This window comes from Heterocephalus glaber, unplaced genomic scaffold (genome assembly GCF_053883595.1).
Source record: "Heterocephalus glaber isolate CG9 unplaced genomic scaffold, H.glaber_assembly_v1.0 deba00001104, whole genome shotgun sequence".
Classification (NCBI taxonomy): Eukaryota; Metazoa; Chordata; class Mammalia; order Rodentia; family Bathyergidae; genus Heterocephalus; species Heterocephalus glaber.
Window position 1 is genome coordinate 1 of NW_028258193.1, and position 25,365 is coordinate 25,365.

The 25,365-nt window shown below is 39.3% G+C and overlaps 1 long non-coding RNA gene across 4 annotated transcripts; it reads right to left on the minus strand.

The window, feature by feature from the left end:
* Positions 1-525: 525 nt before the first annotated feature.
* Positions 526-25,194, minus strand: LOC147828392 (uncharacterized). Of its 4 annotated transcripts, none has more exons than XR_015450877.1 (9): positions 21,094-25,194; positions 19,477-19,554; positions 14,185-14,305; positions 11,748-11,800; positions 4,357-4,485; positions 3,296-3,396; positions 1,809-2,189; positions 1,024-1,088; positions 526-591 (listed from the first exon to the last, which is right to left on the minus strand). It is a non-coding gene; the product is annotated as an uncharacterized LOC147828392 (long non-coding RNA). The 4 variants fall into 4 exon arrangements; XR_015450876.1 differs by lacking the exon at positions 4,357-4,485 and adding an exon at positions 10,691-10,779; XR_015450875.1 differs by lacking the exon at positions 4,357-4,485.
* Between the last annotated feature and the right edge of the window lie 171 nt (positions 25,195-25,365).

Here is a 25,365-nt window from a genome sequence, read left to right on the forward strand (position 1 = left end):
CTTCTGATTTGGGTATATGTCTCATTTGCACTTATACAACTCCAAATTCCGTATGTCACTTCATCATTTCAGCATCCACTTATGTTATCTAGATACTTTCAGGCTTCCATGGATAAAGCCTTGTAAGAGAGTGGTGTCTGTCTTCAGTGATACATGCAAACCTTCCAAGGACAATATTTCAGAGATGGACTCAGTGAAAATTAATGTAAATCTCTTCTCCACCAGTAGCAATACAAGCATATTACATCTATTACATTCCAGAAAAGATGCAATGACATTTGATGTATCCTTGTAATATTAAGGTGATAATATGTTTTGAAAACATGTATCACCAGAAGTGGGGGAATATAATAACCTAACACAGTCATAAAATGAATTGCTGAAAATGAGATGTCACTAGTGAGTGACTATCATCCCAGACCAATACACTAGCCAAGACCTTAACATCTGAGCACCTAGTTAGGAACTTGCCAGGATTATAGAAGATCAAACAGCCTTCACTGGACTATGACCATTTTATCATTTTACCTTGTTACTAGGGTGACTGCAACAACCATCTTTTCTGGATCACTGTGTTCTCTTGAAGGGCATCTGAAAAAATACAAAGCCAGTTTGGCATAGAAGGTGCTGTGTCAGAACATGAGCCCACTCCCTTTTTAATGTCCATTGCTAAAGGACAGCTAAACTCCTCAGGATACTTGGATTCACCAAACAAAAACAGTATTGTCAGAGAGCCCATATTTTGTCATCTCCACACCCTGGAAATTAACCTATGCTTACTGCAGTCCTAGAGTTCCACACGATAATTTCAATTAACCATTTCATAATCACTCCCTCAGCAGTCCTTGCTAAAACACCAATTTTCCCTATGGCATATAAAGGATAAACTCATATTTACTAGAACTGTGAAGGACAAAATTATTTCTTATAGGAGCAGTGACCACTAACTCTAGTAATAGTCAGGACACCCTCATCCCTTTCCTCTATAGATGAAGATCTGGTTTAGGGTACCTCAGCACTTACCTCATAACCCTCTATGGACTTTACTCACTCCCATGGGTAGGATAATCACAGTGTCTTCAGAGGAACTTGAAAATCAAATCATGAAAAATGATTTTGGAACCTATGTCATTCAAGGAAGACATTGACACATTCCCTTGGTCATGGTGTTCAACATGACAAATCATATTCTTATCACAATTACATGGCTAAAGCTGAACACTGAGGTAAAAGCCTACTAAGAAATACCATCTTGTTTGGAAGAAACACTAGCAAAATTCCCATGGTCAATACTAGGGGATAGGAAATATGGTCAATGACCTGCATCCCTATACAATAACCTATCACAATCTCTAAATAAGTCCATAGTACAATGTCATATTTACAAAAAGCATTACTGAAAAATCATATTTTGAACTGTGTTCTAAGCAGAGGTTACCACAGGAGTTCAAAAGCATCATTCATGATATAAATACCAAAAAATAAGAAATGCCTCTAATGATTTAAAGTCAACAAACCTGTACACTAGGATAAAACTTAATGGAATACCTGCCAAAAAGCCAGGGTAACATTGTGTTAGTATCCCATCCACTTTACCAAGAAATCTGAAGGTTATCTGTTGGCATCTTGGTAGGGACAATTTCTTAATTACCAGGTTAGTCATAACATTTCATAAATTACCACTCTTAAGTTCAATCACTATAATTTAATAACTGTTGGAATCTTAGACAACACTTTGAGATGTGTGTTTAGGACGCATCATCTTTCTCCTGAGGGGAGAAAAAAAGGACAACTTTAAAATTTTTCACCTCCATCATCAGGGAAACCAACTGAAGTACTTAGATCTTTAGAACTTCAAGGTCAGAGATGTTCTTCACACCATTTTCTCTTGAGGCTACCTGTAGAAAAAATTATGGTCAATACTGTGATGTGGATCAGTTGAATAACTTACATGGATCCCTGCATATGCCTCCACACCTCCTAGGATTAAATTCAGAGTTTATCAAACTTTATATAATAAGCTACTTGCTACTAGCAGTGGTAAACAGAATCATTCCTTTACTAAATATGTACAGGAAACATGCTAAAATAAATGTAAGAACCCCACACTTACAATATCCCTCTTGATCATCATGGCCATGGGTTCAACAAATTGTCACTGTTGGTCATCATGAGACTTACCACCGTATCTGCATGGAAATGTAAAAACATGGGTGACAAGTATATGTATGGTAAGACTTTTCTACTGGGACCCTTCAAATAACTTTCTTTATTGTCATTATTGCAAGATTTCATTTCTACCTGGACTCATCAACTCTACTTGTATTCTTGATTATTTTAGGATGAACATCATTGTTCCAAACCTCATTATCTCATGACTGCTAATATTTAACTTGTTAACTACCATGATGCATAAATGCATAATAATAACCTGAGTACATGAAAGTCATTTGAAATTCCCAGGGTAAATTCTCTCTAAATGTAAGATAATGCAATAATATGGTTTCTAGAATATGAAATACTGTATTCTTTATCTACATACTTACATTTTTTAAATCATATGATAAAAATTGTAGGGAAATAAACATCACTGACCCAGATATTTGATGATCTAATGGTCGGTCTGGCATGTGCTGTACATGAAAATATTTACTCTAATACAGAAATATCTCCTGATAATGAACTTTTTAAATTCACTGTTAACCCTTGACAGGAATCAAGACACAACCTACCAGGAACTGTTGAATAGCTTCTATTACATCCATGATCACAGGACTCTACCTGGATTCTTGTGGTTCTCCAAGGTCAAGGATAATGTCAGATAAGACAATATTTCTTCGTGGAATATCTGCCTAGTTCCTATGATTACTATAGTTGGGACTATGTGATAAATACTTGGATATGTGCAACCTCCTTACAGGGTTACACATTCTCTCTGAAATACAGAAAAGAAACTGCATGGTTTCAAGTGTTCCTAAGGATGTTATTATTCCTCACCTGAATACTGGCAAAGAAATCGTGATGGCAAGTGGTAGCGAAACCATAACCACTTGCCTCATGTGATCTGAAGATCAGGTGGTCTGTGCTTTAGTTTTGGTCTACATCAGCATTTGTTTGCATAAAAGCAATGTCTGCCATTAAAGGCTGATGTTAGATTAACTGTAATCTCATGATACAAATCTGAAAAGGCTTTAGAAAATACATCTTTAAGAATACTTGAGAAGGTAAAACCAGTAAGATTGCCAAGCTGTGCTGTGGTCTGGGCCTACGTCAGAATCTACATGAAACCACCTACCTACATGGTGTGCTGACCAACAGTTGAAAGGGTTACTATAAGGTCTTGACAGAAATCTAAAAATCCCAGTGTTTGGTGCACATCTCATTGCATGTCTATACCTGCAAATAAAGAAAAATCCATGTTTACTGTTACAAATTTATTTTTTACCTATAAACATACTGTTCTAGTCAGTGTTTCCAAGGAAACAGATTTACCACAGGATATACAAATTTATAGGACTGTCTTACAATAGTCTCCCAAAAAGTCAAACCCAGAAAAGTGCAATAGATCTTTCCACATAATATTCCACATGAGTCCAGCCAGAGGCCTACAGCCCTCAGCAATGTCTCATGCAAGTTCATATCAAGAATCTGCATCAAAAGGCCCAAGGGCCAGTGGTAGAAGCTCAAAAGTCTATGCCAGCAGGTGAACAATCTGTGCCAGAACACTGAGGGATCTGCACTGGAACCAGGGAGTGACACTCAAGACAAAGGCAAAGACCAGCAACCCCCACCCCACTGAGGGAGCAACAGCAAGAAAAGCCATTGAGTTCCAGTTCCAACAAAGCTTCTCCTGGGAAATCAGCAGCCAGCATTCCTCCCCTCCTATCCTCCTTTTATGCAGTTCTGGCAACAATCATTAGGTGGGTCACCCACATGCGGAATCACCCTCAGTTAAGCTGAGTATTCCCACTTAAGCTGGCCATTATTTCATCTGCACACATACCAAAAACAATTTCAGTAGAAGAATTTCAACAGTATCATTAACTACCTTGATGTCTGGAAACAAGATCTTTAATGAGAAATGTAACAGCAGCTCATCTCTGTGCACTTGGAAAGAGCTTGATGGAGAGCAAAAGACTTGAGAACACAAGTTCCAGTGTCACAGTTCTAATTTCATGGTTTCTCAGTGTTAGTCAAGGGTGTTATCTATCCTTCCTTATCACTTGCCTGCATACCTGGAAAGCTCCATTAATAAACATGTATGTACACAGTGATGTCTTGACCGAACCTAAGTAGATCCATGTGATAAATACATTTAAGGACACAGTCTGTTCTATCAAGATACCAACAAATAACCTTGGTCCACTTTCATCATTAGGGAACCGTTAACACTCTTTGGATCCCATCAAAACTTCAGTACCAGCAACATTCTCAGAGTCATCATATTCTCTTCACATAACACCTTCAATGATTAAATGGTCAATACTGTGGAAAAAATAGTATATCTTACCAAGACACATATAGTTATTAGTAGGATTATTACTAAAGTCATTATATTTAAACTCTAAATGCTAAGGAATAAAAAAAAGCATTATTTCCCAACTGACAATTTTCTTTCCTACCTGACACACAAAAAGCATGATAACACAAATATCACCTTGATTGCCTAGGTATCTGAAAATCAAATGGTCCATATATTTTTAAAGCCCACATCGTCACTCAAAAACCAGCAAAATCTCCATGAAAAATCACTGAGAAGCCTCACCAGCCCCAACCTCTGACTTTCCCCTCATCTTTATAAAATATGAACACTCTCATGTAGGGAAACAGGAGAAGGGGACATTACCAGAACCTCTGCAGTAAGTCCTAGTCACCTGTGAGCCATGGCAGCACACAGAGAATTACAGGAAAGGTAGACAAATGAGACTGAGAAGAAGCTGAGCTTTGGGTCTGATCAGTGCTGCTCTGGGTGGCAAAGACAAAAACCGTCTAGCTTCCAGCACCTTTTATTCAGTACATGGGGAAACAAATGTAACAAGTGAAAAATAGAGTTCAGTACTTCACATTGGGATAAACAAGGTGTAACAAAAAGCTGGGGGCAGTGGAAATCTAAGAACAATGAGGAATTATGCAGATGAAGATTTGGTTCCTCCCTGGCATCTCTCACAGGTGTGGTCTTGTCCTGCAGATTGCAGCATGGGGGTGGGGGGATCACTGAGGTCTCAGTTGTGACCAGAGGCCAAAATGCAATTATGTCTGGAATGTCCTAGCTGGGCTGTAGGCAGAGAACTAGGCCTACTCAAATGATTTTTCCCTAGTATTATGTAGCATTGCTCCCAACACTCTCAGACAGTTATGATGCCCCTAACAATCCTTTGTCTCCTGTTTACAGGCAGCAAATGCTGCTACAGTCAGTCCTTAGGACCCTAATGAGATCTGATTAGTGCATGCCTCTGTTACTCAGTGTTACGCAGCCCTGGAATTGACCATTATGGGGGTATTTGCACTAAAGAAGTTAATAGATTCCACACTTGGGGCATTTCTTTTGGGCGAACCAGTTATTAAGCATTTACCAGAATATGCTGGTGCACAAAGTAATAAATGAACAGGGAGAAGCACTATGAATGCTGACAACTCAATCTTTTTGTTTCTCATGAACTTCTTGCAACTTCTGTAGATGAAAGAATGTCAGTTTGCTCCACATATGCGTTAAAATACACTATTTTTCTAAACTGTTATATATTTTATGAAAAGAGATGTTAGACACTTTTATTACAAATTTCTTAATATAGTATTAATGCTGGTTAGGAACTTACAAATCTCGTCAAAAGTTTATAAATGTGCTTACAAAGATAGGTATTAAATAATTCTTATTATATAATTGTTCAAAAAGATTTACATAAGTGTATATATATATTACTAGACCTAGCATAGAAATCAGATACATAAATTTATAACATAGGTATAAATTTATAAAATCACTGATACAGGTTTGAACACACACACACACACACCTTCATCCATTCATCCTAGTGATAGTCTTATTACTAGTGGGTCTCTAGGGCTCAGACTTACTAAAATGTTTCTGATTTAAATCCAAAGAGCTGAAAACTCATAAGTTGGGTTGGAGATGCTTACAAGCCAGAAAAAGTCATGTTCTAGAATACATTAAGAGTAATAGGAATGCACAGAACGTATGAGAAACCCATTCACCAGCTGAAAAGGCCTCTGAGATTGGACAGAGTGGAAACAAAAAGGCCAATTCAAATCACAAAGCCAAATCTCACTAAAAGGTCTTTCTTTTGAAGACTGCATTTAACGGACCAGTAACCTAGCAAGTAGTAAATTTTTAGAATGCAGTTTAGCTGAAAAGCTGGTTTTATGAAGGAGTCAGTGACCACTGGAAGTAATCAATATGCCTGTCCCCATGGGCCATGGCCTAAGTACATATGGATTTCAGACTCCTGCTTCTAGTTGCATACTGGTCATGCCTCCTGATTAGCTCTGACACACAAAGAGCTCTGAAATTATCTTTCATGTTCTGACTATATAAAAACAGCTGAACAAACTAAAAATCAGCAACTTTAATTAGATCTGTAAGAGCACTGAGGTCACATCACAAACTGCCACAGCAAAAACCAGACAGACATGCAAATATAGAGAATCACAGTTTACCGGGACCAGAGACATATGGAGATAGAAACTGGTAGGAACAAATAAACAGCAACTGATGAACTGCTGAAAGCTGACTTCAGACTAACTCCAGAGTTAAAATCCACTGTACCCAGTTTTAGGGAGCCTCCTATACTGGTGTGGGTTTGGCCTTCAGAAGACCCACCAGGGGTGAGTCAAATATGAGAGACAATCTTCTCTTCTGTGAGCAGTGAAGAACAGAATTAACCACTTTGAAATAAGCCCAGACAGTTCTACTTTCTCTAATGAGATTGTGCTCAAGGAAAGCTACTTTGCTACAGCCTTATCTGATGAAGAGGAAGAGCAACTAGACATTGTTAGTCACTCTAGATTTTCTGTCTTGCATAAGAGGAAAAGAAAGTTGAGAAAAGTTACTGATGGCTACAACTTGGGAACTCAAGTCCATTAAAAAAACTGATATATAATTTTAAGGTGGAATGCTTCCCTTCCTCAAAATCTTATCCCTACACTGACAGAGCTCCTATATAAAAACAGTGGGTTACAAATGAGACACCTAAGAGAGACATTCTATTTAAAAAGAGGTTCTTAGGAGACTTGGAGACAGCATGGAAGTGGAAAACAATGGGAAATTAGAGAAAAATGGAATCTTTGGTGCACAGTTATAATAAACCTTAAATAGGAAACACCCAAGGTCATGGCCAGACTAATATCATCTTTATACTGATAGCCTGACTGACTCAGTGCCCAACAACAAAATTTTGGATATACTAAAGGCAGGAAGAACATGCGATCTGAAGAAACAGAATGAGCATCAGTACTGGATTCAGATATAACACAGATTTTGAAATTGTCAGATAAGAAGCTTACAACAACTGTGATTGATATATTAAAGGTTTTATGGTATGCTAAAGAATTTATTTGGTCTTTGATCCCATTCCTGGCAAAGAATTTCAAAATCCCTTGGAACTTCCTGAGTTATGGGCATGTTTGTGTTACTGTTGATCTTAATGAAATGACTCACAGTAGATGCCTAATTAGCTTCAGGATCAGGGCTGGTCACTAGAGAGACCAAACTCATGATTAGAAAGCTGGAATCCTGGGCCAGTCTGACCTCCATGAAGGAGAAAGCACTGAAGATTGAACTCAGTCACATGCCCAGTGGTTTACACAGTCATGCCTGTGTGATGACAGCCCATACAAAAACTCTGGACACAAGAGGAGCATCCCAAATGATGAACACACTGCAGTGCACACACAATACTACATCCAGATTCCATAGAAATGATACAAGAGCACTGAATCCCGGGCCTTCCAGAACTTTTCCTGTGTGTTTCCTTCATAATAAAACTGTATCTGTAAGAACAGCATTTTCCGGAAGCTGCACTTTTGAGCCTGGCGGTAGAACCACTGAGCTAAATCCCCAGCAGTACAGCATTTTTAATGTGTTCTGTGAACCATTAGAGTGAATTATCAAAATTGGAATGGTTATTGGGACTTCAAAATTTATAGCTTGTCAGTCAGAAGCATAGGAAATATGGGGACTACACTTGCTGCTGGCATCTAGAGTAAGAGGCAGTTTTATGGAGGGCTAAACAATTAAATTGTGAATTACAGATGGTGCCAGAATCAAACTGCAATGAGTAGAATTGAATAAGAGCAAGAAACAATGGAAAAAGTAGAAAACATTTAAGAACACATGTGGAACAGAAGAATTACAGTCAGTATGCTACAGAGAAATTTGTATATCATTGTTTATGGTGGCATAAATTCAAAATAGCCAAGATATGGAATCAGGCTAGATGAAAACAGATAAATGGTTGAAGAAAATATGATATGTACAAGCAATGGAGTGTTATTCAGCCATAGAAGACACAAAATTAAGTCATTTATGGTAAATGGATGGAAATAAAGACCATCACAATAAGTGAAATAAGCCAGACTGAGAAAGATAAGTACATGGATTTTTTACAAAAAGTACATGAAAGCAGGAGGGACACTACTTGACCAGAGAAAGGGAATAAAGAAGAGGAAGAAGTAGGTGTGAGGCAGGGTAATAGGGGGCTAGATATGATCAAAATATGTTATATGCCTCTATGAAAATCCCACAAAGAAAACAAGCATTTTTTAAAACAACGGTACCCCAAAATTAATACCTATAAAAAAGAAGAGTTCAATAACATAATCAATAAGAAATGGAAACTCTAACAAAGGATCAAAAGGAAATGTGAGATACAAAAAAACATTGTAGCAGAAATGAAGAATGCCTTGAAGGATGATCAGGCTAGAAATGACTGGGGAAAAGATCAGTGAGCTGGATGATAAGTCAACAGAAACTCCCTAGGCTGAAAGACAAAGAGAAAACAAAAGAACAAAAAAAAAATCCCAGAACATTCAAGAATTGTGGGACAATTACAAAAGTCATAACATGCCCATAATGGGAACTCTAGAAGAAGAGAGGAACATACAAAATAACTGAAGTAATAGTAGCTCAGAATTTTCTAAAATGAAGGACACACACCAAATCTCACGTTCAAGAACCTTTACAACAATAAGCAAGGTAAATACAGAAAAAATTATAAGTACACGTATCAAACTCAATGTGTAAAAATCAAAAACAAAGAAAATCTTGTAAAAAGCAGGGAGATAAGACCTTACCTACGGAAAGACAAAGGTAAGAATTACACCATCATTCTCAGAAATCATGTAAGCAAGAAGAGAGTGCAGGAAAATATGTAAGGTGTTGGAATAAATAACCCATCCATACAATGCTAAAATTCTTCGTACACCAAAGTTTATTTCTGACATAAAGAAAAATGTCTTTTTCAAATAACAACTGAAGAAATGTAATGCTAACAGATATGCTAGACAAGAAATGTTCCAATAAGTTCTTTAGAGATAGAAATCAAATATGACAAGAAAGAGACCAAGGAAGCAGAAAGGAAAGAAGGAATTAAGGAAGGTAGAAGGAAGAAAGACAGGAGAGGGGGAGGAAAAAGGTGGGGAGAGGCGGACAGTAACAAGGGAAGGGAGAAAGAAAGGCATTGGAGAGGAATAAAGAATGGTAAAATAGAACATTTTATTCTTAATCTATTAGACAACTGCTCAAAGTAATAGTAGCAACACTATATTGGGTGCATATAATTTATGAATGAGTGGAATCGGTGACAGCAACAGTGGCAGGGATGGTGAAACTTTTATAGCTTTCAATGATACAAACAGCCTGCTGCAGCACAAGTGCCATAGGTTTGCCACCACTGGCATAGGGAGTAGTAGCACGGGGGAATTGAGAATCCTCCGCTCTAAGGTACCTATGTTAGCAGAGAAGCAGTATACTGTTATTTGAAATGAACAAGTGAGACTTGGTGGTCTTAGATAAGCTGTAAATATATATTGCAAACTCTATGCCAAGCACTAACATTTTTTTAAAATTTTTATTTATTTAATATTTCTTTTTGGTACTGGGGATTGAACTCTGGTCCTTGCACTTGCGCAGCAGGCGGCAAAACCACTGAGCTAAATCCTTGCCCCACACAAACATTTTTAAAAGGTACAATTGCTATGCTAAGTGAAGAGAGAAAATGTATTCATTAAAGAAACAAGGCAAGAAAAATGACAGAAGGACTGCTCTCTAGAATATATAAAGAACTGAAAAGAATCTGACCCCCAGATTCAAAGACCCAATTCAAACATGGGCACCTGAAGGGAACAGACATTTCTCAAAGAAGTAAAAGCAGCAAACAAATATATGAAAAAATGTTCAACATCACTCATCATTCAAGAGATGCAGATGAAAACAACACTGAGATTCCACCTCACACCACAAAGAATGGCTGCTATCAAGAAATCATCCAATCACAAACGCTGGCAGGGTTGTGGGGAGAAAGGAACCCTTCTCCACTGCTGGTGGGAGTGTAGACTGGTGCAGCCACGGTGGAAATCAGTATGGAGATACCTCAAAGAACTAGGGCCAGAGGTCCCATTTGACCCAGCTATTCCCCTGCTGGGGATCTTCCCCAAAGAATTAAAAGAATCATACCACAGTGATATATGTGACCCCATGTTCATAGCGGCACAGTTGGTAATAGCTAAAGCTTGGAGGCAGCCCAAGTGGCCATCAACTGGAACCTGGATAAAGAAAATGTGCGGGTTTTTAATAAAAGCCATAAAGAATGAAAAAGAATGAAAAACTAGAGTCATTTATAGCTAAATGGATGTATATCAAGGCCATGCTCTTCAGGGAAACAAATAGGACACACATGTGTAAATCCCAAATACTTTGGCTAGTGTGAGAAACTGATAGTGTAAACAAGGGTTAAAGTGATTAAAATGGATAATGGATCATTTGAAATAGGAAAAAAGGTCCAAAGACGAAGGGGTGAAGGGAGGGGAATGGGAAAGATAAAGAGGGAAAGGAAAAACTATGAGAAAAGAAAACATAAATGGAAATGATGTCTATGTAAATAGGGAAGGGTGGAGGGGGAGAAGGGCACACAGGTAATGGGAGAAAAAAATAAGAACCAAGATACATCATGTACAGGTACACACACCCAATGATAAATGGAAATGAATCATATACCTGAAATGTACCAATAAAAGAGCTTAAAATTTAGAAATTAACAAAGCAACAAAAGAAAAACGAGGGAAGATTTTTGAAGAAATGAAAAACTGTCATGACTAGAAAACACAAGCATGGTAGAGATTAACTGAACTATATCAATGATTATTGTTAATCTGAATTACCTAAATATATCAATTTAAACATAAAGACTGTCAGAGTATACTTTTGAAAAAAATTCAAGTATAGCTTTTCTAGTCTGCATAATTCCATTGGACATAAGTGAAAGTGGAAGGATAGAGAAGGATGATATACCATGGCAACACAACCCAATGAAATCTGAACTAGCAATATCAATTTCAGACAAAGCAGACTTCAAGAAAGATTCAGGGATAAAGCATTGTACTAGATAATGATAAATGGAGTCAGCTCTCCAAGAAAGCATAGTAAATCTTAACATATATGCACCTGAACAACTGATTCTCAAAATATGGGGGAATAAAGACCATTAGAGCTACCAGAAGAAATAGACACATACCTTATTATAGTTGGAAACTTCAACACTCTTCAATCAGTAATTGATAGATGCAGCTGAAAGAAAAAATGGAGGTGCATAGTTGAATGAAAGGCCACCATCAATTCATCGGATGTAACTGACATTTCATAAATACTTCAACAAAGCAGAAGAAATTCTCTTGAAGCTCACAGGGAACATTTACTAAGACAGACCCCGTTCTAGGACATGGGACAGATGTTAACAAATCATAGTTTGTTCTTGTACTACAATGAAATTAAGCTCAATATCAATAATAGAGACATAGCTAGAAAATTTCCAAAATATGTAGACTGTAACACACTTCCAAATAACATTTATCAGGAGCGTCTCAAGAAACTTTAAAATATTTTAAAGTAAATGATGAGAACACAAATTATCAAAACATGGTGAAGGCAGCAAAATCAGTGCATAGAGGAAAGTTGATAACATTGAAAGCATAGTGTTAGAAAAAAAGAAACAGTAATCTAAGCTTTCACTTTAGGAAGCTACACAAGTGAGAGCAATATAAAATGAATCTAAGGGCTGGGGATTGAGCTCAGTGGTTCTACCACCTGCCTCACAAGTGCAAGGTCCCAAGTTCGATCCCCGGTACCCAAATAAAGAAATAAATAAAATGAATGCAAACAAAAGAAAAAAACAATAAAAATTATTGCATAAATCAATACAATTGAAAAATAGAAAAAATTTTAAATATTGCTAAAAGCAGAATATGGTTCTTTGAAGATCAATGAAATCGATAAATCCTAACCAGGCTAATCAAGACAAAGAGAGAAAGAGGTCAATTACTAATATCACAAACAAGAGAGGACATCAATACTGAGCTCATTGAAATGAAGAAGATAAGTAAGAGTATTCTGAACAACTCTATGCTGTCAGAGACCAGAGAAGTGAGGCCTAACTGGCCTCTCTGAGCACAAAGGAGAAAGGCTGAATTCAGGGTGACTCCATATTTCGGGTTCCAGGGAAAAGCTAGAACACCTAAGATTAAGTTGTTCACTGGAGTAAGTACTAGTGGATATTGGAAAGCAGATGAACCTTGTGCTACTTTGATTGCTTGTACCAGTGTTTAGGTGAATAAATACAAGATGAGCCAGATGCTGGGGCTCCTAAGAGGCAAGAGCCCCCTGGCTGCCCAAAGTTAAATGAATTCACGTCTCTTTGTCATTCATCCTTGCTTGCCCCCAGGTCAAGAAGACCAAAGTACCAGGTCTAGGTCCCAGTAGAAGGCTTGACATGGCCAGTGGGGTGGGTCGGCTACACTATGTCACAAATTTGATAATTTAAATGAAATGGACCAATTCCCTGCAAGATACAATCTACAAAATATATAGGAGAAACAAAATGCCAGAAACTAGAAACAACCAAATGATATCAATAAATGAGCGGATGAACAACCTTTAGTACATTCATACAATGGAATATCATGAAGTAATGAAAAAAGCAATAACAAGATCAAAAGAGGGGCTGGTATGTAGTGTAGTGGTAGCCTGCTTGCCTAGTATGTTCAAGGCCTTGGGTTCAATCTCCAGGACTGAATATCAGCAACAAAACAAAAGGAAATATACATGCAAAGAAGCCAGGTGTGGTGGCACATGCTGTTAACTTCAGGTACTTAGAAGGATGCGGCAAGAAGACCACATGTTCGAGACCAGCTTGGGTAACTTGGTGAGATTAGATCTCAAAATAAAATTGAAAAGGGTTAAGAATGAAGTTCAGTGCTTCCTGTATTCAACTTCCAGTAAGGGGAGGGGGGAGATGCATGGAGAAACCTTCCGTACATATTGCTAATTGAAAGTATTTGGCCTAAAAATCCTCCCTACTGTATTACTCCAACTGAATGACATCTGGAAAAGGCAAAATTACAGGCACTTGGGCTAGGGAGTGAGCTTAGAGCTCAGTGGTAGAGCACTGCCTACCATGCTGGAGGACCTATGTTCAATTCCTTGCAGTGTGGGGACAAATATATAGATGTAGATGTAGATATAGATATAGGTATACATTAGAAAGCATCAGGTGTCACCAGGTTATTAGGTTATTAGGTTTGGGGGCAAATGGGAGGGGAGGTGTAAATATATGAAGAACAGGGAAGTTTCAGCGTAAAGAAATTATTCCATACAATACTATTAGGATGGATATATAACATTATGCATTTGTCAAAATTCATAGAATTACACAACACAGAGTGAACCTTAATGTAAACTATAGTCTTTACTTAATAAAACATATAAAAGTGTTGGTTCCTTAACTGTATCAAATGTACCACACTAATGCAAGATGTTAATATGAAGGGAAACTGTGGAGAAGAAAATCTATGGGAACCCTGTACTATTGACTCAAATTTCTGTAAAACTAAATTCTAAAAACCAGTCTATTAATTTAACAAAAATAGCTATCACTTTTAGATACCTTCTAAACCTACCTGCAGTAGGTAGATTTTCCTTCTCCAGTCTTCCTTATCACCCTGAGGACACAGGAAGGGAACACTACATGTTCCCTTTCATTCACGGATTTTAGTTTTGTTGTTTTTGTTTTCTCCTCTCCTGGAATGACAGGTAAGCTTCGTTAGTTTTCTGCAGTCATTATTGGCAACCACTATCTCTTCCTGTTCCCAGCCTGAACATAGTCTTGGCTAATTACTACCATAATCTTTACTTAGTTGTTGTTTGGCACAATGAATGATCACTCTTTCCTAAGCCTGAACTGTTTCCAACACATTCCATAGTAGAGTTATAACTGTCTCAAGTGTCTGCTTGGATCTTGATCATTTTTTAGGCCAAACGATCAATATTTGTTCTTATAGAAGTACTATTTTGTCCCTAACCTACTTCTTTAAAAATGAAATGTTTATGGATATTTTCCTTCTTGCACATTTCTTCACACTGGAAACTCTCAGAACTCTTGAAAATATGGATGCTTCCCCAGTTTTATGCTCTAGAGCACAGGTTAGCCAACTATGCTTGTAAAGGGCTTGATAATAAGTACTTCTGGTTTTGCCAACTTCTATCACAAAAGACTCACTGTGTCTTTCTATTGTGAAAGCCATCCACAGGAGTTTACACAAAGGAGTCAAATTGAGCCTCAGTAGCCCTAAACAGTAAGCTGCTCTACACGTGCTGCCTCTGAACTTCTTTCTCTCCCTGTCTCACTTTACCTACCAGTGTTTTGTGGGTCACTTCCTACGTAAACTGCCCTGGGATCTGGTATCTCAGGGTCAGTAACCCAAACTTAAGGTAACTGCAATAGAAAGATGAAACATGCATTAACATGGTGAATAGATTTGAAACTAAGATTGATGGTGAAAGAAATTGTGAACACAAAATGAGAAGACAGATGTAAGAGTACTGAGAAAAGATAAAGCACTCCACAAATATAAGGTCAGAACGTTTATATTATGGTTGTCATTAGAGTCTGAACCAGAAAATTGCTGTATAAAACACTGCCAATTCAAAGCTACTCTTAATTAGGAAGGCAAGCAGTCATATGAACAATATAAAACAGATGATTGAAAAATAACAGCATCAAAGTACTATATAAAATTTAAGCTTCATGTTTCATATCTTTTTATGGATTTTTCTGTCAAATAAAGTTGGTAGAATAACAATGTCTCCATATAAGTTAGCCAGATCAAAAAAGGTAACATTTGCAATAGTGTTTTTGACCTATTTTGAAAGTGAGAAAAACGTTAAAGAGCTGACTTTTCTTTTAAACATAACCTATCCTAATTTCCTTCCTGTTTTCCCAAACACAATGAAACTCATTAAATTGGTGTCTATTCATGTTCACGGTTTTATGATTTTCACCCCACATCCATGGCCCTATAAGCAATATACACTGTAAGTTTTGTGATTTTAAAATTTACATAAATATGATCATGCTGTTCAAATCATTCTGTAACTTGCTGTGATCACACAACATTACCACTGAGACCCATCCATGCTGATATATGTTAATTGAGTATACACACGTCTTTGGAGAGATCCTCCCTCTTCTATAGGATAAGTTATTTTCTGTGTCCTTTCATAAAATACATCAGGGATTCTCAAGTGGAGCAATTTTGGCCAGGGCAGTGTCTGGAGCCATTTGGGGGATGTGACACTGCCATCTAATGGGTAGAGGCCAGCAAAGCTGCTAAGCTTCCCACAGTGCACAGGACTGCTCCCACATTGAAGAAGCGTCTGGTCCAAAATGTTAACAGTGCCCAGAAAAATCCGTGGTATAAATAGAAACCATCTATTCTACATTCCTGAAGAACTCCTGAAAATGGGGAAGTAACCCAAATAGACCATTCAAACTGAGATAGTACACATTCTGCCTGATGGATCATCAGAACTGTGTCTTCCATGCACTAGAGAATGTTTGCTTCTTACACATGGATTTTCAACTGTTTTATGGATAACCATTATTGCTTATTTTGGGGGGTTGTGTTTATGGGCATGTGTACTGTGTGTGTGTGTATTATGTGAGGAGAGAATACCCACAAGTTGGATCCTTTGGATTCTTCATAGTGATAGGAAAATATAATGAGATTTATATAACTAGATTTAAGGTAGCAAAGAGTAGCCATATTTTAGGATCTCATACATGGTGTTAAAAGATAATTTTTAAATGATAAAATCATGATTCTCCTATACAAAAATAAACATGTTAAAGATTTTACTCTGCTCATTAATTTGAAAAATGTTAAGGTATTAACCAGTTTAAAAGAGAATCCAAAGAATAGACACAAGGGCCAGGGATTTAGCTCAGTGATTTTGCTGCGTGCCGCACAAGCGCAAGGACTCAAGTTCGATCCCTGGTACCAAAAAAAAAAAAAAAAACAATGAATAGACACAAATAGAGTGGACTCTTGACTTACAAACTCAATCAGTTTCCAAGGACTGGTTGTAACTCAAGTTGGTTGTAAGTCAATACAGCTGAGATCTGAATATTTACCTGGGTGCACACTATAGATAACAAAAGGCAGACTTAGGTCCATTAACCTAACTAACCCAAGTTGTTCGTATGTCAGGCCAGTCATACCTTGAGGGTCCAATGTATAGGGGAAAAACAGTGAAATGAATGTGCAAATTGAGGCAAGATTGGCTTTTCCATCATAGGAGAGAGAGACTGAGCTTCTCTCCTTTGCCAGACAGGAAATAATTTGTTTATAAACAATAAATGCTTTGCATTTCTATCTATTATCAATCATTTACAAAGTTGTAAAACAGCTCCCAAAGAACAAGATAACCCAATAGAGAGTACGACTTTTTTTCCTGTAAAGGCATAAATTTAAGAATGTATAGCCCAAACTTCAGACTATATACAACCTACTATTGTGATTATCTTGTGTAAGCTGTGAAGCAAATACAGGATTTCCACTACCCCCAAGAGTATGGATGTTTCTTTTGTCAGTCATCATGGGAAGAACACATTCCAGGGCAGTAAAACAATGCCAGGCCCAGGTTGAGACAGTTTGGAGAACTTCCTTCTCTAAGATGGGAAAAATTGGACCTCAGTCCCAAAGTAGGGAGGTACCCAGAGTCGCCTGTCTCTTGCCTCCCTGATCTGCCTCCCTACCATAGGATGGATGTGGGAATGAGGCAGGGTTTCATAGTTTCAGTTTGGATGTGTCAGTTCTAAACCTATCTAATTCTCCTGGCTGTTGTAAATTATTCTGTTTTAAGTTTCTTTTCCTTGATTTTCAAGATAAAGTGGATGATTTTAGCACATTTTAGATATGAGGAATTTGGAGAAGGAATGACCTTGCTTGGAGACCATAATAGGATGAATCATCAGTGGTCATCAGGGGAAGACAGTGATATCCAGCAGCATTACTGCCCAGAAGAAAGACGAAAAGGCAGGGGTCAAAAGTGACTGGGCCTGAATATTCATTAGGCACTAACCTGGGGACATCAGAAATAGGGAAATAATTGGAGGAAGGACAGTTTTCTGCAGTTTTGCTGATTTGAGCTTACACCATGGAAGCTGGGCTCGAATCTGAAGTATGCCCTTTGCTGTCAAAGATTATTAAAGTCTGAGACTCGTGTTACTGGTTGTGGGAACATTTTATAAACCAGAAAGATTGAAAATGCAATGATAAAGGTGATACAATAAATGGGTGCTTTTCTTCAGTTGTAAAATTCAGTTCCTAATTTGGCCTAGAAATGGTGAACAAACTCATATTGAATAGGTAACAAGACAATCAACAGCAAGAAAAAAATCAAGATCATGATGATCCAGTCTTCCAGAGGATTTAATCACCTGCCATTGGAATTACTATGCTTAAGACACCTTCTGCAGAATTCTTTGCATAAGCCTATTAGAGACAGTTCATGAAATGTGCTTCTCATTTTGTGCAACCTATTCAGATATAGGTTTGGCTTTATACTCATAAGTCCAAGACCACGGAAATTCACTCTCTTATTTTATTTAGTAAGAATTAGTACACTAAGCCTAAATTTTACACTTCTCAGCCTAAATGTCAAGGACAACTGTAGGTACATGATTAGCCCCCAGATGGAATTTGCATCAGAAAGGCAGCATGCCTGATAGAAAGGTCTGGAACCTTGGTCTTAAATTGCACCCTGGCACCTACTAATTGAAAAATCTTGAATAATTTGAATCTCAATGGGTTTTTATTTAATCTTATTAAAATGAAGGGTTTAAACAGATGATTCTTCTTCTTTTTTTTTTTTTTTTGTACTGGAGATCAAACTTGGGACCTTGTGCTTGCAAGGCAGGCAGTGGAACCACTGAGCTAAATCCCTGGTCCCTGACCAGATGATTTTTAATGGTTCATCTAGCTAAAGTTTCTTTGATTTTATAAAGCAGTTGTCCAGAATTCTTCCAGTTTTGCATGTGGCAGAGGAACAGACGTAACATATGGAAAGATAAGAGCCAAGAACTCTGACTTTTTCTCCACAAAGTTACTGACTAAACATCAAAGTGTTTGTATCTGATTTTTTAAATGACTTCAAATTTTGTCTTTTGTTCTCTTTACATCCATAGCTTTTTCACATAGAGTAAACTAGTTAAATTAAGTCAAATAATAATAAGGAAATAATTGACATCTATTAAAACTATTAAAAATCAGGAAAATACATATGCTGGAAAAGCTATAGAAAAACTGCAGCGCACACCCATGCTGATGTTACTGGCAAAACAGTTTAAGGAGACATTTTGAATATACTTATCAAGTATCATAAACTTGTTTGACTTAGGAAACCCCCTATTCCAAATTTATATTTGGGATTGCTCTATTTCTCCAACTCTAAGTTTTAACTTTAGAATTTAATATCAATTCAATAATTTTTAAAAAGGAAAAACCAAATATACTAAAATATTACTTGATACACAATAAAAGAATATGTATACCTTGGAATAAAAGAAGTATGAAAATTTTAAAGGAGAAAAATCCATATACAAAAATATACTCAAAGCAGACTTAGCTTTTGTTTCTTTGCTTTTTTTTTTCTTTTTGGTACCAGTGATCGAACTCGGGTCCTTGTGCTTGCGTAGCAGGTGGCAAGACCACTGAGCTAAATCCCTTGCCCAAATTAACCTGGGAAGTTGGATTGGTTTTGTTTTGTTTTGTTTTGGTACCAGGGATCGAACTCGGGTCCTTGTGCTTGCACAGCAGGTGGTGAAACCACTGAACTAAATCCCCGGCCCTCTTTGCTTTGTTTTTTGAGATAGGATCTTGTGATGTAATCTAAAACGGCCTTATACTTACTATGTCACTCAGACTGGTGCTGCACTCTCCAAAATCCTCCTGTCTCAGCCTCTTGATTCTAGGATTATAGGCACCCCTCTGTGTGGCATAGAGCAGAGTTATTTATAATTTCAAAAAATAGCACTGGCATCTAGTAATAAGAAAATGATTAAATAAAACATGTAATATACAAATACAGTGGATGTAACACAGCTCTTAAAAATTCTACAAAAAAGTGAAAAAAGAGGCATAGTTCCAAATTATTGTTACAAAATCTGTAAAATGTATAAGTGCATAAAATGTAGTTTTATCAACTTAGCAATATGTTCATATGGATAAAAATATTAAAAGATTTCAAACAAATGAGAAATTATGTCACTGAGATACTGGAATTGCATATTCGTGTGTATTTTTAAATGTCTTTCATATAGTTAAAATGTTTCAATCACATGTAAAAGTTCTTACAAACACACATGTTTGTATTATACATATTTAAAGTGTACAACATGTTTTCACATATAGTCCACCAAAAATAATGTATACATACTTCAGAAAAAAACATAAATATTTTAATACTCAATTTATTGAGACATCGTGAGATTAATGTAAGTTACCTTTGGCCTCTACCATTACAAGAGGTGCTCAAAGTGGTGTCTGTGCACTTCCAGACATTTATTAGTATGGCAAACTGCTGGGTTTTAATGTTTGTAGTGCTTTTAAAACATTTAAAATTGTCGTTTTGGACTTACATCCTAATTTCAATGTTATCCTCACCATCAGGACTTCTACCATGCATCGTTACTTCAAAAATTTTTATTAATCTTTCAGATATTTGTAGTGCATCTATGAGTTGATTTTATCAGAGGGAGGGAGTTTCTTATCTCTTGTATCATTAATTGAGGATTTCATACATGACTGGATAAGTATTGGTTTCCCGGTAAAAATATTACACACCATTACACACACATGCACAGTGAGAGTCTTGTGAGTTCTCTACCCTGTGACGCTCAACCAAAGCCTTATATAATTTTTCCTTTTTAATTTTTTTATTCTTTCCGAGAACCTTTGACATGTTTTACCATTAATTTTTTTTTTTTTTTGGTACCAAGAATTGAACTCAGGACCTTGCGCTTGCCAGGCAGGTGCGGCACTGTTGCGTTAACCCCTGGCCCCTACTTTCGAAATTTAAAACATTGGTTGCTTATACCCTGGTCCTGGATGGATTTGTCAGTTTTACTTTGGCTAGGGCTAGGTGTTTTCAAACCGACCATTGAATGTTTTCCCTCAACTTTAAAAAAACTTCCGTTTGCTCTGGAATCTTTTAAACATGCCAATAACCCATACACTGGATGTCTACTCTGTGGCTCTACCTGCTTTTTCTAAGCCTGCTAGGACACAGTCTTGAGGAAAACCTCCCTCGCTCTGAGTCTGAACCATCCCAGTACAGCTAGCCACTCATGTCTGTGGAAAGCTGCCCCACCTGGAGAGCGGTTCGCCATGGCAGCCAGCCACTTCCCTCCCTTCCAACCTACAGCCAAACCAAAAGAACAAACAGAAACGTGAGGAGGCAAAGCCCACAAATCTTGTTCAGTACAGAGGGGTCTGGAGGACTGGGCCTCAATCACATTTTTTACATACGTCAGTTTAAGAAACCTCTCACAAGACTGAGACTCCACCGCCGCAGTCAGGCACCGCAGCCGCTCCGGAAGGTACTGCTAACGGTCGCCAAGTGCGCGCCAGTTGGGAAGTTCCCGGATGTTCTTACGACACCTGTGATGCCCGGATGTTCTTACAACACACGCCCATTGTTGCGCAGGTACCTAAGAGTGCGCATGTGCAGGAAGTAGTACTGAAGGAGGCGCAAAATATGCCTTGACATCAACGCATAGAGTCCTACAAGTTCAACAAGGCTGTAGGAGAACTTCAATAGTGGGGATTTTTTACATCCCTTAATCTGCCTGATCCAAGACCCCACCCAGGACTACACACTGCAATTTGCTATCGTGTCATTTTTCATTTTTCTTTATTAAGTTTTATTAGTACATTATTGCAGTACATAATGATTGAATTCCTCTTGGGGAGTTGGTAAATGTACATAACACATCTTAATTCTTTTTCCATTCCTTTCCCTTCATCCTTTTTCTCCTCCATTCATCTCTTGGTCCCCTTCCCTTTTGCAAAAATCTATCTCTCTGATTTTTATTTTATTTTCCTCTTTATTTATATTTTGGGTTTCTTATACAAGAGAAACTATGTCATATTTAAGCTTGTGTGTCTGATTTATTTCACTTAACATTATGGTCTCAAGGTGCATCTATTTTCCTACATATTTTCTACCAAGTTTGCTTCAAGATAATCCTTATATATGACATAGTATTAATACGACACTTGTGTAAAGACTATATTTTCTATATCCATTCATGCCTTGATGGACATAAAGGCTGCTTAGAAGATTTCTCTCTTATGAGTTGTGCTACCATAATCAGTTTTTCAGTTTGTCTTTAATGACATTCACATTTTGAGGTTGTTTTGTAGTATTTGGAATCCAACCCACAGCTTCATCCATGCTAGGCCAGTGCTCTACCACTGAGCTAAATCCCCAGGTCTGGCATTGACTTTTTTTAAGAAGACAGCATGGTTGTTTTGTATAATGTGTCCATCTATTCCGTGTTATCTCCTGATATCTCAAAATCAGGTTATGAATTGGAGGTAGAAGTTCATACGTGATAAGGTTTGCATCCCTGTGGTGTGTTGTCTCAGAAGGCATGTCATAGGACTTGGTGTTGACTAATCATTGGGTTGAGGTGGTGTCTTCCAGCTTTCTCCACTATAAAGATACCTTTTCCCTCATTGCAGTTAAGGGCCTTTTATTTTTTTGGTTCCTGTTCCCCATGGAATCTCCATAGGGTCTTTTATTACAGCATGTCAAATATCAATCTCTTTATCATTACACCTGCCTTGCTCTTATGAAATTCCCTCTACCAGTTGGCAGTCTTACTACGAACCCAGAACCTCCAGCTAGAAACCTCAGGGGTCTTTATTTACTCCTTGTCCATATGTAGCCAAGAGGTCTTAGAGATTCTCAGAAACATCTCCCAAATCAGACACCTCTTCTACTTTAATAGTTCAACAGTCTAAGGGATTGTATTGGGTGAGGATTTACACAACATATTCTCTAAGGAAGAGGTTGGGAGGTATACATTTATGCCCAGGGACAGTTGGAACCCTGTAAAAGACACTTTTGACATGCATAGTTGTAGGAACATCCCAGCTTCTTTTGGGAAAACACCTCCACCTTCAACCCAAGACCTCCAATCTGTACTTTCAGGAGTGGATTATTTCGGATTTAACCAAATAAGAACAGTCATTTCCATGGTTGTACAGGTTGGTTATGAATAAATCATTTACAAAAGGCCAATCAGAACACATATGAAGAATGTTATTTGAAATGATGGAAATGCATATCTTCTCATCTGGGGAAATCATCTGAGAGCTGCTATTGCCTGAGGGAAGCCTGGAATACATAGGAGATGGAATGCTTAAGAACCAAGAAGTGGAGCCAGGTCTGAGGAAGGAGAACAACACAGTGAATGCTGGAAGTTTTTTAATCCCCCCTGAAGTCAGATGTCAGAATTGAACAAACCAGCTGTTCGTTACTTAAGGCTTTCAAATTTATTTCTTACTTTTAGCCTGAAATATGGTTAAATGATATGGGTCCCAAATTTGGCCATAACAGATGAATGAATGAATTACGGGTGACATGATTTAAAAAATCACTTTAAAATTTATTCCAGCTGAAAAGGATGCATATGGTGCTTTTGGGATGGGAGAGCCCAATGCCTGTTGTGCCTACGAGGAAGAAAAGGAGCAAGCTAAAGTGGGCTGACTAAGGCTGAAGAACCTCTTCTAGGACACTTGCTATGGCTGAAGAGAAAGGCCGAGGCAATGGATGGACACGGGTAGGAATGGCCAAAGACTTTTGCCATGGAGATGACCAGGCCCTGGGCAGACAGCAAGCAATATTGTCAGTGTCTTGAGATCAGCAAAGCAGCAGAGGTCTTGGGGCAGAAGGACTTCAGCTTGCAGACTAAGACAGCCCTACACACAAGTGAGGTCACGATGGACCGCCCTTGCTAGCTGGGGAAGAAATCCCAGGAGGACAGGCCATGACTGGGCGCTGTGTGGTGGCTGAGCAGCAGGGGAGTCAGGCCCTCCCAGAGACCGATGGAGCCTTTCTAGAGCTCGTGGAAGGCTCAGGACCCCACGGGTCTTGCCAGGTCAGGAGCTCTAGTATGGCTCAGGTGGGCCCACACCCTCAGGCTGAGGTGGGCACAGGTGTGGCCGGGAAGCTGCCGGGGCCTTGTGGAGAGCGTCGGACACAGACAGAGCCACTCCTGCACCCACACACCCTACTGTTTTTGACCACACACCTGGGGCAGGGGCCTAGACCCGTCCAGGACTCACCAGGGGCTGCCCCACCGAGTCTCCAGAACCTCCCCAAGAGCCAAGGTTGGACCTGCCCCCGAGAGGTGTCACTCACGTGCCGTGCAGGTGTCAAGGGCAGGACCTCGAGGGGAGTGACTTGGTCACCGAGACACGCTACCGGACACACACAAGTTAACCGAGGAGAGGTTTATCTCGGCTCGCGCTTGGGAGAGGTTTCAGTGCCTAGTCAGCAGCTCGAAGGCAGCGCGGCATGGCAGAGGGGCCTGGCAGACAGAAAGCAGAGTCCAGGGAGCAGAGGCAGTGAGATGAAGGCTTCCGGGCCCTGAACCAGGCGATTTCTCTCAGCCCAGATCCCACCTCCTGACAACCCAGGTGTACCACGCCCATGAGGCAATCACCTCCCAGAGGCGGCTTGTGAGTGCGTGAGGCTCTGCGGACAGGTAGCTCTAAACTGTCCCCAAGGGAGGGGGATGGGAGGGTGACCTTGGGGGCAGGAGGAGGGGCGCGCATCCCTGCAGGTCAGCTTCCCAAGCTGGAGCTCTCTCCTCCTGGGACCAGAGCAGGCGGGGCGTGCAGTGACACTGAGCGGCCACCGGAGGGCAGCAGAGCCCTGCGCTGAGATCCCGCGCTCAGGTTGCCAGGGGAAAGAGAATATGTTCGTATATTCGTGCTTATTTCTACCACCTTATTCTGTCTTCCTCTCTGTCTTGCTTCCTCGAAGTAGGCTGGAAACTTTTCGTTATTTCTTCAGAAGTAATTCACCTCACTGTTTCTTTTTCAGAGAGAGACAGAGAGAGAGAGAGAATAGGTCTTGCTCCGTGTCCGAGATCTGAGATTGCTGGGAAGCACCACCACACCTGACTTTTCCTTTTCTCTTGCAGTTAGGAGTGATGTATCTGGTCTCTGGTTTTTCCGTAGTGACCTTAGATATCACACCCTGAACTTTTGCTTGTTAAATGTAGGTCTTTAAATTTCTTGATTAACTTTTGTTTGGAAGAGGTTTAGCTTCCAGGAAAACCGAGAGAATGCTGGCCTGGCACAGCTCTGAGCAAGGGCGGGCGGGGACCCGGGCTCCCCAGAGGGTGGAGCATCTCCAACAAGCACTCCTTACTCCTCTGCCTAGGAGGACCCTGCCCTTTCCCGGTTATCTGATGGTTTGTTCCTGGGGCCACAGTGACGCCCCCCCCCCGCAGGGATCATCGCCCTGAGGGCTCCGCTGGGCGCCTGAGCTGAGCTCTGCAGTGGCACAGGGGGGTCTCAAGTGAGCTGTTCGCCGCCCTGGCGCTCTGCCTTCCTGTGGCCCGGGCCTTCCGCGCTTCCTTCCTTGTCCCGAAGGCCTCTCTCAGGGACCCCGGTGGCTGCGCCCAGCTGACAGGGAGAGTGCATTCTGCGCCACGCTGGTCCGGGCTTCCTCCCTTCCTGTTCGCCCACGCTCTGAGCCGATCTCCTGGCTTCCACACGGTC